Consider the following 14,606-nt stretch of genomic DNA (forward strand, 5'->3'; position numbering starts at 1 on the left):
CTTCTTTATCGCTGCCATTGATTATCTTTAGCAGTGTTCTTCCTTCCACGTTTATTGTCTTGTCTTTTGATCGTCTGTTTTTTTCTTTCCCTACGTCCTCGTTTATCGACCCTCCCTCTTCTCCCGTTCTTGCGTTCCAGTCTCCGCCGATGATCACCACTTCCTCTTCTCTTCCGTCTACTCTTTCCTCTATTTTTTTCCATGTCCCTTATGTATCTTGATTATAAACCATCATTATCCTATACGTCTTGTAATTGTATATTATTTTTCTTCCAACTATATTATCACTAATTCCTTTATATCCTATTTCTCTTAGGTTTTTATTTATACCCGTTGTTATTCTTCCCTTTGCTCTTCCTTTTTTCCTTACTGTCATTGCTGCCCTGCATTTCCAGTCGAATTCTTTGGGTAGTCTATATTTTAACTTTTCTCTTTTGTCCTTACTTATTAGCCCTGCTACATTTCAGAAGCACGTTTTCATCCCCATTGTAGTCCCCCCTCCTGTTCCTCTTTTTTCATTTTCCTTCCCCTCTCTTTCTTTCTTCCTCCAGCCTCTCTTCGTTTTCGTTCCACCTGTACCATTTGTTCTCTATTGTTAGTTTCTTGTATCCTGTCCTTACATATTCGCCTTGTTCCATTCTTTCTCTGGCTACCCTTCTTATGTGTTGCTTCCCATCCCTTTCTTTTTTTGTCAGATCATCGTCCATGTATACACCCTTTTCCCCATTTGCTTTTCTCCTTCATTATCCTTATTTTTTCCTCCATTGATTTCATCGTTCCCACTATTATTGTGTTCTTGCCCCCCCCCACCCCACCTTTATCATATGTGCTTTTTCTACTTCTGCCCCTATCCTCATTTTTTCGTTTATGAACTCCTTTACTGTCTCTTCATTGCTTCCTTCGTTCCAGTCCACTCCCTTGATTACTATGTTTCTTCTTCTTTCCTCTCTCTCTGCCCTGTCCTGATCCTCTCCAATTCTTCTGATTCTACCCAATAATTCTTTCTTTTCCCATTCCCACTCTCCTTTCTCTCTGTCTGTCTCTCTTTCCCTTCTTTCCCTTTCCTCTTTCATTTCTCTCTTCAGCTTCTCCACTTGCTTTTCCAATATACATATATTTTATTTCCTCGATGATTGCCTCGAATCCTCTTTCCATTTTCTCTATTTTTTCCACCACTGCCTCCATTACTTTCTCTCTGGCTGGTGTCTCTTTTTCTGTCGAACTGTATTTGTCCAGTGTATTTTTGAAGACTGCTTTACCAGTACTCCTTGGTCTTCCCCTGTTTGTCGCCATCTACCGTTTCCCTACCTTACTTTGTTTTGCCGCGCTTCTAGTCTCCTAACCTCTTCTTTTCTAGTTTTTCTTATTTGTAGCTTTCTCTCGTTCTTGTCTCCTTTTTCGCTTTTCTTTTGCCTTCTCCTTGTATGCTCACTCTTTATTTTCCCTTCTTCATGCCTCTTTATGCTTCCTGTTCCTTTTTCCCTTCACACTTCACTTTTTCCCCAGAGATCTCCGTCCGTGTGTTACCCTCGGCCCGATCCGAACCGAAAGTCCAAGTAAGGATTACCATTTTTGGCAAGCGAGTTTATGTAATTGTCCATTTTGTCGTCATATGCTTTAGAGAATTTTGTGTGCACTTAGTATCGATGTTAGTATAGTTGATTGGAAGGTTTCTGTTTTCTTCATATTTGATTTGGCAACCATGCCCCATTTTTGTAGTTCATAAGACCAGGCTGCATATGTCCGATTTAGATTTTCTTGCTACGAGCTACATGGAATTTCTGATTAGATGTAAGTGTTTAGTTTTTTCTTGTATGTGTTTCTTCCAGTTCAACTTATGACCCAGATGTAACTCATATCAAATTTAATTTATATATATATATCTATAAATATATATATATAAATATTTTAAAATTTAAATACACATATATTTATATATATATATATATTTAATGTATTTAAATACACACACAAATCTACTTATTTATATTTATATATATATATATAAACACAAACTTACTAATAATATTAATATATTTATATAAATACATACAAATTTATTAATATACACACATATTTAAATATATATATAAAATACACACACACACACATATTTAAATATAATTTTTAAAATAAAATTAATTTTTAAATTAATAATACTAATTAAAAATCAATAAATAAATATTAAATAATTTATTTATATGTATATATATAAATTTAATAAAAATTAATTTTTTAATTAATTAAATTTATATAAACAAACTTTTATATATTTAAATATAATAATTAAAAACTTAATCTATATATATATACATATAAATTTTTATAATTTTTAAATTAATAATAATTTATTATAAAAAAATTTTATTAAAAATTAAATATTTTTTTAAATACAAATTAAAATACTATCAAAACAATAAATTCTTTTATTAAATAAATTAATATTAAATATATTAAAATTAACACTAATAATTCAACCCAACATATTATTATTAATTTATCATATCGAATACGAGGTAATACACCACGAATTATAATTAATAAAATTAAATGAAATAAATAAACTAAAATAAAACTAAATGATCATCAATTTAATCCAAAAAACATTATTGTTAATAATAATCTTATAAATATAACATTTAAATATTTAGATAAAAAAAATTAATACAAATAATCTTCTATAATATTCAACATTAAATCCAGAAACTAATTCTGATTCACCTTCAATCAAATCAAATGGAACTCGATTTAAATCAATTAATGCTCTAATTATAAAAATAATATATAAAGGATATATATAAAAAAATATATATATTATATTGAAATTTTATAAATATAAATAAAGAATAATTCTCAATTAAAATTATTAGTAAAAAAAAAACCAAAAATAATAAAATTTCAAATGAAATTATTTGAGAAACTGAACGTAATGAACCTAAAATTGAATAATTACATAAAGACACTCAACCAATTATTATAATTGGATAAACCATTAATCTCAAAATTAATATTAAAAAAATAATTCTATAATCAATAAAAAGAAAAGAATATATTCAAGGATAAATAAATCATAATATTAATGATAAAAAAATATAATTATTGGACTATATAAATATAAATTATTAAAATTAAAAAAAAAATTCCTTTGATATCAATTTTAAAGCATCTCTAAAAGGTTGAAATAAACCTTTAATTATTAATTTATTTGGACCTTTTCGTAATTGAATATAACCTAATATTTTACGTTCAAATAAAGTTAAAAAAGCCACTCTAATCAAAATTATAAATATTAATAAAAAATTAAAAAAAAATTATTATATATTATAATTTTATTATAATTTATTTAAATTCTAAATTTAATGCACTAATTTGCTAATATAATCAAAATTATTAATTAAAGTTAATAATATAATTTAATTAAAAATTATAGTCCTTTCGTACAAATAATTTATTTATTTTTATAGATAGAAACCAATCTGACTCACGTCGATTTGAACTCAAATCATGTAAGATTTTAAAAGTCGAACAGACTTAATTATTAAACTTCTGCATTTAAAATTTATCTTAATTCAACATCGAGATCGCAATCATCTTTATTAATATGATCTTTAAAAAGATATTACGCTGTTATCCCTAAGGTAATTTATTCTTTTAATTTATAATACAAGATCATTAATTATTCTTTAATTAAAGTTTATATTTAAAATAAAGTTTTATAAATTTACTGATCCTCCCAATTAAATATTTATATTTAAAAAATTTAAAATCTAATATATATAAATATAAAATTCTGTAGGGTCTTATCGTCTCATAAATATATTTTAGCATTTTTACTAAAACTTTAAATTAATTATATATATATGAGACAGTATATATCTCATTAATTCTTTCATTCTAGTTTTTAATTAAAAAACAATTGATTATGCTACCTTTGTACAGTCAATTATACTGCAGCCATTAAATAATTAAATCATTGGGCAGATAGACTTAAAATTAAAATCAATAAGCCATGTTTTTGATAAACAGGTGAATATATTTAATTTGCCTAATTCCTTATATATATATATATATATATATTTCAAAATTTATTAAAAAATAAAAATTTTAAACATAAAATATTACTAATATAATCATTATACTTAATTTAAATAAATTATAAATTATTTTTTTTATAATAAATATATATTATTCAATTTTATATAAATTTCTTAAATTTTTAAAATAAAATCATTAAATTATTAAGTATTTATTAATAAAAATTATTACTAAATCAATATAATTATAATATAAATTTTTAAATAATAATAATAATTTAATTATATATTTAAATTTATAGATTATCCCATAAATTTTTTATATAAAAATAAAAAAATTATAAAATAAATTTTTTATATTTTTTATATATAAATTAAATTCATTTTAAAAAAAACTAGATATAAAAAAATCGATTAACATTTAATTTCTAAATATATATTATAATTTTTTATTCAACAAAAACATAATTATATATTTAACTCTTTTTCTTTCGAGAATAATAAAATTACTAAATTATATTAATTAACCCTGATACAAAAGGTACAAAATTTATTTTACTTATTTAATTCTTTAAAATTTCATTCACATTACTAAATCTATATATCATTATATTATTTCATAAATTATTACTTTAACAATTATTTATTATACAACTTTACAAAAATATAATTTAATAAATTTTAAACTAAAATATTAAATTTATTATTTAAAAAAAAATTCAATTTAAATAATTTTCATTAAAAATGAAATATTATAAAAACTAATTTTTTATCTAAAAACATTTTCCAATATTTTTACTATGTTACGACTTATTCCACAAATGAAATTGACCGGCAATTTGTACACTTTTCACAACTATTTTCAAATTAATTAATTTATTAATTTTACTTTTGAATCCTCTTTCAAATTAATATTAAAATATAATTATTAAAAAATTAAATTTATTATAACTCATAAATTCTTAAATATACTACATTTTGATTTGAATTAAAATTTTTTATTAAATTTTTATTAAAATTAATTTTATATAATAATATACAACAATACATAAACATCTACTTAAGTTTATCTTATCGTGGATTATCAAATTAAACCACAAGTGGCAGATAGCGCGGAGACAATGTATCTATGTGCTGAATCAAAAGTAAAACTTTTTTATTTCTAATTTCTCCAAAATTAAACTCTTACTAATATATTTGTGATGTTAGATTTACTTATTGATATGTATTTAATTATCATTTACTCAGTAAGCAAATATGCTCCAAATTATATCGTGCTTGGTCTTATCTGAATGAGAAAAGTGTGACAAATATGTTGGTAAATGATTTCATTTACTACAATGAATCAAAAATAAAAAGAATTTGATTTATGAGTTGAGGGTCTCAGCTTGTGGGAAGTTTTTAATGTTTGCGTAATGTACGCCTAGTATAGGTGCTCACGTAAACGTTGCACTTCATACTACCATTTATTGACTTACAATGTAACCATTCCTTAGACTATGAACTTACAAACTAGTATAGGGAGGCCCGATATTGTATTATGGATCGCTGACATTTTAGGAGGGGGAAGAAAGAGAATAAACGTATGAGATATATAATTACGTATATATGATTACACAATTGCAGGGAACATTTTCTTAATTTAACTGTGTTTGTATAACTGTGTTTGTCAATTCACATCAGAGACCAGGCCACACACCGCGGGCAGGATGGCGCCCAGATGTCTGCACATCCTTGGCGCGTGCCCTCAGTAGTCCTAAGTACCCACCAGGGGTCTTGGAATTTTCATAGTTAAGGTCCTTCAGGCCAAGCGAGTATCTCTTGTCTTAGATTTCCTTTTACGTTTATTGTTTACTACGGGTTAACAGGGAAAGTAGGTTTTCCTCGCGTCTGCTATGTTGCGTTAGCAACTTTCTCACGAGGGCGGCTAAAACCCTTCCTGGTCCACCAACCGTCTTATTATCCAATCGGAGAAAGATGTCTACTACCCTCACTTCCTTAACAAAAATTATCATCAACAAGTCCGATAGTCCCGTGTCCTTAGACACACCCATCCCTAGCTTTCCCCAGACACAGTATCGTCAGTAAAACTTCACTTATTCCGTATCCTTAGAATAGTCAACATATCTTTACCGGTCTCTATCCTTATAACAGTCGCGTACTTAACGTATCAGTGTAACTAGGTTTTACATAAGGTGATTGGAGTGAATTGTGATTTGTGTGTGTTAATTCAGTGTGTATTTCATTGTGATTGCTGAATTCATAATAAAGATTAATGAAAACAAAATTAATAGTTGTGTTACGACTCAGCTATTTTATTTTATCGTCTAACCCTCAAGTTTACGTGACATTTGCATTGTTCTTTTGTGATCTTTGCTTACAATCTTTGGTTCATTTACTAACTAAACATACGGTTTTCTTATTGCTATAATTTAATTTTCTACGGTGGTTAGCCACCAATATTTATCTTTATTGTCTTTGAGTGTCTCACTTAAATCTACGGTTGACAATTTATACATAAGTCTTATATTGCTATCCTTATGGTCTATGTCGCTATCGTACAGTATTTTTTATTATTACGTTTCTGCTGTAGTGATAGAATAATGCTAAGTTATTATTGTTTTGGATTAATTTCGCGCTATCTAAACAGGTGAAGGATTCCGGGGGGAAATAACCTGTTTTTTGAACGTGTTTATGGTATAACGGGTTTGACTATAGATTGTTGGCGACGATGAAGTTTATGATTATTTTGTGTATCTTTGACCAGTGGTCTGACTAATTTAAGAATGAAGAATCGATATGGATTAATTTGGGCTCTTCGTATAGCTTGTGATTTGCTATATTTGCTAAATTTCAATTCTGGCAATCTATATATTCCTAAACATGCTGTGATGTATTTTCTTTCAATGATTCTTAATTTTTCCGTGGCGTTGACACTTACATTGAAACAGATTTAACGACCATACATTAGAATGGTTGGTCTAATTAGTGTTTTGTAGCAGTGAAGTTTTATTGATCTGTGCGAATCTTTCGAGTAAGGTAGTCTTATGAGGTATAAGAAGAACTTATCTGCTTTCTATAACTGTGTCTTTATGTTGTCGTTGTGATTTAACCCGAAGTTTAGATGGACTCCGAAGCATCTAACTTTGTTTGCATCGGAAAATTTTCCGTTGATATTTTCTGTTGTATGGAAGAATATTTTCGAATTTATTCTCACGTCGTACTTTGCTTTTGAAGTTTTTGAAATATATGGACTGAACGAGATTGTTTCACATTTATGGGTGTAGATTCTTAGCTTCCGTGTTGGAAAGCGTAATTTTTTACTTTCTTGACTAGGTCTTGCAGCTGGATTTTTATTTGTCAGGGTTTATTGTTTCTTGTTTTATTGTTTATTAACATATCATTTACGAATGCTATTGCTGATTTATTATTTTGATTGCCGTTCTTGTTCATGCCATACATTTATAATAGGACACTAAACATGGATATTGAACAGGATAGGCCGGTTTACCGTGTCTTACTGTAGATCTCGATGCGTTTGGTCCTTTTGCTTGATCCCTCTGAGAGGTAGACGTATCTATCATTTTCTTTTTAATTTTTCCTTTATTAAACGTTCTTATTTGTTTCTACAAATACTTACATTTTTGTATCATTTGCTAATTACTATAGCATGGGGATTCCTGTGCTATTACCCATAATAAAAAAAAACCAAATAAAATAAGGAAGGTTTTTAACGTTTTAATTAGAATGTATGGGTGTGTGATTTGTTAATAATTGAGGATGAGTAAGGATAACTATTATCATTATTATTATCATTATTCTTATCATTATCATTATCATTATCATTATTGTTATTATTATTATTGTTATTATTATCATTATCGTTATCGTTATCGTGTTATCGTTATCGTTATCGTTATCGTTATCGTTATCGTTATCGTTATCGTTATCGTTATCGTTATCGTTATCGTTATCGTTATCGTTATTATTATTATTATTATTATTATTATTATTATTATTATTATTATTTTCTGTGTCCCTTGGTTCTCCTGTTATTTCTCATTCTTCTATTACGTGTCTCAGGTCTTCTTCTTTCTTTTTACATAGCTTGCATCTTTTTTCTCCCTCTTCTTTCCAGTATTCCCTTGATTTAGTCTCGTTTCCACATCTGAATCTTGCTAATATTTTTCTGTCCTTCCACTTCATCCTCCCTTCTAAGTATTTTGCTAACTCTTCTTTGGCGATTTTTCTATAATGTTTGTCATATTTTCATTCCCTTATCCTTTCCCCCCTCTCTTCTGCTTCTCTCTTTCTCCTTTCTTCTATAATTTGGTCTAGTGTCGTCTTTTCTTGCTCTTCTCTTACTTCCATCTGTGTCCCTCCATTTCTCATCCTTTCTAGTCCCTTCTTTCTCTCTCTTGCTCTTTTCCGTTATTGGCCATTTCCCCAGTTTCTCTCTCTTTCCTTTATGCACTTCTTTACTAGTTCCTTTTTTGACTCTATGGCTTTCCCTTCATACCTTGCTGCTCTTCCTAATACTTTTTCTTTGATTTCTGTTAGCTTACATTCTTCTATCGATATATAATTCGGTGTTGTCATATCTAAACCTAAGCTCCATTTCACATATCTTCTTTGTATTCTATCCAGCCTTTCTTCCATGTTCCAGCCTCATACCTATGCTCCAAACAGCGCCACGTTTTCTCTACCAGCGTTCCAAACATCTTCATTCTCCTCTTGTTGTCCTGTTTGGAAATTTTTTCTTCCACGCTCCATGTTTTCTTCATTGCTATTCTTGCTCTCTTTTTCCTGTCTTCTATGTGTTTCTCATCACTACCGTTTTTTCAGTAGTATGTACCCTAGGTATCTTATCTCGTCCACTTCTTCTAATTCTCGTTCTCCCCATTTCCATTTTCTTTGTCTCCTCTTGTTCTTTCGTTTTTTTCGAAAACTACACTCTTGGCCTTTTTCGTGCTCAGTTCCAATTCGGTTTCCTTTAAAAATATTTCGAATCTCTTTAGCATTTCCTTTAGCTTCTCCTCTCTATCAGCCATCAGCACAATATCGTCTGCATATGTCAATGACCATACCTTTCTTTCTCCTGCCACTATGCCCCCCCCCCCCGACTTGTCCTTTCCTTAATTCTTCTTCCAGCCCCGCCACGTAGATGTTAAATAGGGCTCAACGGGCATCCTTGTCTGACTCCCCTCACTGTCCAAAATTCTTTTGTGTTGTTATTCTTGATTCTTACCACATTCTTTGTTTCTACGTATATCTCTTTATTCCTTCTGGTTAAGTTTTCGTTAATCCCCATTTTTCTCATTTTCTCCTCCAATTTCTTTCTGTTTAGCCTGTCGAACGCCGCTTTTACGTCCGCAAAGCAGGCATGTAGTTTTTCTTTTTCTCTACTCAACTGTTTGTCTATGATATGGTTTATCACAAATACCGCGTCTTTCTTTTCTGAATCCGAATTGGCTCTCTTTCAGTTTGTTTTCAATCTCTGCCTTCAGTCGTTCGTGCAGTATCCCTGCACAGATCTTGTATGCTGTATCCATTAATGTTACTTTTCTGTAACCCTTCCCTACTCTCTTGTCCCTCTTTTTATATATCGGACATATTTGCTGCTTTTTTCCAATCTTCTGGTATCCCCACCCCATTCCATATTTTCCTTAACAGAACCCATAACGCTTCACCCACTTCCTTCGGTGCATACTTCTCCTTCAAGTTTCTTAGTTTGTATATCACCTCTTCCTTCTCTATATATTATCTTCTCTCTCCTCCATTATTTTCTCTTCTGCTCGATGCTCCTATTTTTTCCTGCCCTCTTTGTGCTCTGTTCCTTCTAAAATTTCCATAAAATGATTTTTCCACTCTTTCTCGCTTATTTCATACAATCTTCATCTATATTTTCTCTTCTTCTTCTGTATTTATTTATGTATTTCCACGCTTCTTGTTCTGTTTTGATCTTCTTGATTTTCACCATTTCTTCTTCTTCGTATCTTTCCTTTCTTTGTTTGCACCTCTATTTGAATGCCTTTTTTCCTCCATAAGAGCTTCTCCACTGTATTTTCCTTTCATAAACTTTGTCACCTTCCTTCTCATCTCTCTTTTACTCTCTTTTCCTCTCTTTCTATTCCTTATCTTTACTTTCTTCTTTTGCATTGCTTCGTTTATCTTCTTGTTGATTTCTGTCCACATTTCCGCTACTGTTCTTTCGTTGCAGGTCCAGTCTTTACATTCGTCCAAGTATTTTTCCACACTTTTGTTTGTCCATTCCCTCTTCTCCTTCTCTTCTTCTTCCTTTTCCTCATTTTTTTGTAATTCCGCCCCCCCCCCTATTTCTATTTCTAACGGCATGTGGCCTGACTCTGTTCTTTTTCCTATTTTCATGTAAATTATTTCTTCTGTCGCCTCCTGATTGCCAATCACATAGTCTATTACTGAGTTTCCTCTCTCGCCAATATAGGTCCGCTCCTCTCCTTCTTTATCGCTGCCATTGATTATCTTTAGCAGTGTTCTTCCTTCCACGTTTATTGTCTTGTCTTTTGATCGTCTGTTTTTTTCTTTCCCTACGTCCTCGTTTATCGACCCTCCCTCTTCTCCCGTTCTTGCGTTCCAGTCTCCGCCGATGATCACCACTTCCTCTTCTCTTCCGTCTACTCTTTCCTCTATTTTTTTCCATGTCCCTTATGTATCTTGATTATAAACCATCATTATCCTATACGTCTTGTAATTGTATATTATTTTTCTTCCAACTATATTATCACTAATTCCTTTATATCCTATTTCTCTTAGGTTTTTATTTATACCCGTTGTTATTCTTCCCTTTGCTCTTCCTTTTTTCCTTACTGTCATTGCTGCCCTGCATTTCCAGTCGAATTCTTTGGGTAGTCTATATTTTAACTTTTCTCTTTTGTCCTTACTTATTAGCCCTGCTACATTTCAGAAGCACGTTTTCATCCCCATTGTAGTCCCCCCTCCTGTTCCTCTTTTTTCATTTTCCTTCCCCCCTCTTTCTTTCTTCCTCCAGCCTCTCTTCGTTTTCGTTCCACCTGTACCATTTGTTCTCTATTGTTAGTTTCTTGTATCCTGTCCTTACATATTCGCCTTGTTCCATTCTTTCTCTGGCTACCCTTCTTATGTGTTGCTTCCCATCCCTTTCTTTTTTTGTCAGATCATCGTCCATGTATACACCCTTTTCCCATTTGCTTTTCTCCTTCATTATCCTTATTTTTTCCTCCATTGATTTCATCGTTACCACTATTATTGTGTTCTTGCCCCCCCCCACCTTTATCATATGTGCTTTTTCTACTTCTGCCCCTATCCTCATTTTTTCGTTTATGAACTCCTTTACTGTCTCTTCATTGCTTCCTTCGTTCCAGTCCACTCCCTTGATTACTATGTTTCTTCTTCTTTCCTCTCTCTCTGCACTGTCCTGATCCTCTCCAATTCTTCTGATTCTACCCAATAATTCTTTCTTTTCCCATTCCCACTCTCCTTTCTCTCTGTCTGTCTCTCTTTCCCTTCTTTCCCTTTCCTCTTTCATTTCTCTCTTCAGCTCCTCCACTTGCTTTTCCAATATATATATATTTTATTTCCTCGATCATTGCCTCGAATCCTCTTTCCATTTTCTCTATTTTTTCCACCACTGTCTCCATTACTTTCTCTCTGGCTGATGTCTCTTTTTCTGTCGAACTGTATTTGTCCAGTGTATTTTTGAAGACTGCTTTACCAGTACTCCTTGGTGTTCCCCTGTTTGTCGCCATCTGTCGTTTCCCTACCTTACTTTGTTTTGCCGCGCTTCTAGCCTCCTAACCTCTTCTTTTCTAGTTTTTCTTATTTGTAGCTTTCTCTCGTTCTTGTCTCCTTTTTCGCTTTTCTTTTGCCTTCTCCTTGTATGCTCACTCTTTATTTTCCCTTCTTCATGCCTCTTTATGCTTCCTGTTCCTTTTTTCCTTCACACTTCACTTTTTCCCCAGAGATCTCCGTCCGTGTGTTACCCTCGGCCCGAACCGAACCGAAAGCCCAAGTAAGGATTACTATTTTTGGCAAGTGAGTTTATGTAATTGTCCATTTTGTCGTCATATGCTTTAGAGAATTTTGTGTGCACTTAGTATCGATGTTAGTATAGTTGATATATATATATATATATATATATATATATATATATATATGGATATGTGTATATTAGTTAGTTAGAGGAGGTAGAACAAGAATTTTCCCGTTGATGGATTGGATAAGAATGTGAATTTTCGTTGTTTGATATAAATTTATTCCTACGTTTGCCTTCTTCTTCTCTTTTAATTTCGCTCTAGTAGTTTGTCATTAGAACCAAAGCTCAGTTCATTTACTACGATGGTTTCTATTGCCACTTCTATTTTCTTGCCCTTCGAGTTTAATAATCGAGGATGATTCCAACGATCCTCCCTGTGTGGGGTTCGTGTGGTTTCGCAAGCCTTACCCAAAGACGGGCAATATTTTGACAACAGTGGGAGGAGGAATGCGAAGATCGATGGGTGTTTTCGATAATCGAAAACACCGTTTGCACACGCCAACACAGCGAACGATCCTTTGGTTAAATTTTCGAAGGGAAATTGTTCTGCTATTTCTCTCTTACAATCGCATGCAATGATGGCAAGAATATCGGTAAATAGCAATGCCGGTATTGCTCTTAATTTTCGATTGACCCTGACGATGTATTTAATGGTCCTCTCTGTGCGGGACTTGTGTGATTTCGCAAGCCTTGCCCAAAGACGGGCAATGTTTTGCCAACAATGGGAGAAGGAATGCGAAGATCAGTGGGTGTTTGAGTAGCTGAAAACACCGTTCGCACAAGCCGACACAGCGGACAACCCCTTTGTTTAAAGTTTAAACAATGATTCTATCTTCAAAACCGTTCACGAAAATAAAACGAGGTCGATGATAGGAAGTTCTAATTCGATTCTCGAGGGCAACGAAATTATCAGAGAAGAAGGAAATTTTCAAAATTAATTTTCTTACCTTGAGGAGTAGGTGCTGTCTGGCGCCATTACCTTAGCTGCTCCGGTGGTCGTCGATGTTTTTGTTGGGTTTATTACTTGAACTCGAATATAGTTTACTATCAACTTTTACTTTATTTATCTATTTCGATACAGACTGAACAATTTACTAACTGGATTAATACCGCAATTACAATGCCCGTTTCTGTCTAAGCGATGAAATGAGGACTTCAAAGATAAAATTTTCTTTTTACTTAGTCGCGGCTCTCTTTTCTTGACCGAAAAACTAAAGACCCCGAAACGCAAAATACTATACAAAATTTTTAAACGCAATGATGAGCGCAATAACGAAAGTAGTAACAATGAACACAAAGAGTGAACAAAATAATAATGAACCGTAATAACAATGATCACTAAGAATGAATACAAAAATAATGAGCACAATATGGTACGTAAATTATAATGAGCACAAAGAATGATTAAAATAATAATGAGCGCTGCGCTATGTTGCTACGCTTATTTATAATGCCATCCCCCACGGAGTGGTGGTCCACTGGGGCTTCACTTCCGTGGGAATCGGGATGTTGCAGTTTGGGTTTCCTGAAATCGTACGTGAGACTGTCTTCTCATATCTATGATTCTTACCTCTGAATGAAAATCGACGCATCATAATAGTGTGATGCTGGTAGTGAACATCTTAAGAGAATCTTAATTAGCCTAGGCCCTGTTTTTAATATTTGATTTCATTCGACTGCATGTGGCCTTCTTTCATCTACTGGCCGTCGGTTTTTCGTAATCGCCACGCAAGCACGTGTTGCCGTACGGGTATATGTGTCGCTATCGAGTTTTACTGCCTCGGCTCCCATTGTTGGCATAACATACGGTCAGCGTAACAGTTACGTAATTATTTCATTCTAACCACTTCTAGTTAATTATGATTGCGACAATAGATCATGGGAGTTGTGGTGTCTTCACAAGAGATACCCTGCTTTCTCCCATGGGTTATTTACATTTTCCATTTCTGCTGCTATATTTTTATTGATTGTAGTATAATTTGACATTAATTGATGTACGGTACAAGGAGAAATGAGAACATTCTCCCATGAGAATATTATATGTTTTACCAGTTTATATTTTTTAAATGTTATATTTTATAAATTATATACATGCAGAAAAGATATGAAAGTTATAGAAGGAAATCTAAATAGAATCTTGTTATATTTTTTATTGATTACTATTAAGGTGTTTTGAAAGCAAAATGATAGCTTATACGCAATATTTTATTGTTTTACTTCTCATTGAATTATGCAAGTAAATCAGTTAGTCAATCAAAGTAAGACTATATATACATTACAAATAACTGTAACGTCTTAAAAATTACAAAATTCATTAATGGATATTGAAACATGGTAACATAATCCTTAGAAAGGTCTGTGAAATATAACACAAGGGTGAGCAGAGAGCAATCGCCGGTATCAACGAATGCCAAAGGATATGCCAAAATAGTAGGTCTTATTAAACGATCTTTTATTAAACGATCGACGCTTTTGCAACGATGTAAACATTTGAAACATCCAACATTGAAACGCTGGATATT

This window comes from Bombus vancouverensis, unplaced genomic scaffold (assembly GCF_051014615.1).
Source record: "Bombus vancouverensis nearcticus unplaced genomic scaffold, iyBomVanc1_principal scaffold0070, whole genome shotgun sequence".
NCBI classification, from domain to species: Eukaryota; Metazoa; Arthropoda; class Insecta; order Hymenoptera; family Apidae; genus Bombus; species Bombus vancouverensis.